Raw genomic sequence first — 2,061 nt, forward strand, 5'->3', positions numbered from 1 at the left:
TCGGCATCAACACGATTCTTCGGATTAAAGGTGTTGTTGGCTTATTATTAACCGATTACCTTTGGGTGATTGAACATAAGATAGATCTAGACCCGACGAAGGAGTTTATGTTAAGATAAACGGAAGAGCCTTTGTCTGACTCATATCACTTGGTTGAATAGAGTTGATACCAAACAGATTTCTTGTTCCTTTACTGTTTGGAATACGAACCAAAGGGATTGTTCCAAGTACGTGACTTATTCACAAGTCGGAAGCGTGGGAATACAGGTGGAACTAGGTAAATTATATAGTTAGTTACTTGGTCTCAACTATACGAAGTTAGGTGTAATTTTGTGTAGCGGCTTAATCCTGAGAGTATTCAATTCTGGGCTAGGTCCCTGGGTTTTTCTGTATTTGCAGTTTCCTTGTTAACAAAATCTTGCCGTGTCATTTACTTTTATTTTCCGCATTATAATTGTTTTATTATAATTAAAGTAAATTACACAAACGTTAATTCCTATTTACTTGATAAGCAATCCTATTGTGTTTGGTTAAGTCCGAACCTTTATATCAAGTAATCATACTTCGTTGTTGTATTGTCTCGATCTCGTATCCATAGATGATCACACGAAGTGTGAACCGATTAGTTGTATTGTCTCGACTCAGTCCATAGACAATCACTTTCGGAGAAAGGACTTATAGGTAGGAAAAGTTTTATCTTGAGGTATATTTGGGTACCCTCGCCTTTTCAATTGGTATCAGAGCAAGAAAACACGAAAAGATCTAACAATCTGTTTTTGGTGCGATCCAACCTATAAGAATGAACTCGAGTTCTCATGAACCGACTTCAATTAACGTACCGCCAAGTTTCGACGGAACAAACTATCTATGGTGGAAATATGCTATGAGATCTTTTCTTCAATCACGAGACTTTAATACTTGGATATTAGTCATCGATGGTTATACTCTTCCAAAGAGAGAAAACTCATAAACCGAACTTAAACGTTTAGAAGAGTTTTCGAACTAAGAAAAGGCACTTGCAAAGCAGAATTTAGATGGTTTGAATGTTATTTTCATGCTGTAATCCGTGACTTGCAACATCATGTGTCTACATGTGAAACTTCGAAAGAAGCTTGGGATAATCTTCAAATCGTATTCGAAAGAAACTCTTCTGAGAAATAAGCTAGACTTCAAACCCTCACTTCCGAGTGGGAAAACCTTCGAATGGATGACAACGACACTTTTGAAGAGTTGAATGTTAAACTCTCTGAGATAATAATTGCTTCTTTCTCGTTAGGAAAGACTATTTCTGAAAAGGATATAGTATGCAAGATTCTCAGATCGTTGCCATCAAGATACGATTCTAAGAAACATGCAATCATAGAAAATGATCTTTCAACTCACACACGAAGTACACTCGTTAAAGATATTTGATCATGAATCACTGTCTATTCAAAGTAAAGGAATCGCTTTTAAAGCAAAATTTCCAAATGTTCAAATGGAAAGGAATAGACAATCGGATGATTCGAATGAAGAGATTGCAGAAAATTATGATGATGAAATTGAACAATCACTATCATTAATTACTAGACAGTTTCGAGATCTCCTGAAGAAAAGAAACAAGAGATTCGTTAAGGACACTTATCGATCTTCTCGACCGCATGATCGAGTACCCGTAAAAGGGAATCAGGAAGAAGATGATGAATATCAACCGCAGTACTTAAAGTGTAAAGGGTTTGGTCATATTGCTAAAGACTGTCCCAATCTTAAGAAATACACTGGAAGCGAGGCATTGGATGTAACTCTAGATGAGTCCTCTGAGTCATATGATTCTGAAGATGAGGAAACAACTAATATTGCATTAGTTGTCAATCCTATTCCTTCCTCCACCATTAGTGATTTACCCATTTTAAGAATGGACATGTCTTCCGATGTTATTAAGTCATCTAATGGTAAAGGGAGAAATAAGACAAGATGCAAAAACTGTCTTGATAGAATTGCTAAAAGTTACATATACAATTTCGGCTTATCCCAAGATACTTCGCTGGTTCGAGGTAATATAAAGAGATCTTTTCATACTAT

The sequence above is a fragment of the Papaver somniferum genome, chromosome 8 (assembly GCF_003573695.1).
Source record: "Papaver somniferum cultivar HN1 chromosome 8, ASM357369v1, whole genome shotgun sequence".
Taxonomy (NCBI): domain Eukaryota; kingdom Viridiplantae; phylum Streptophyta; class Magnoliopsida; order Ranunculales; family Papaveraceae; genus Papaver; species Papaver somniferum.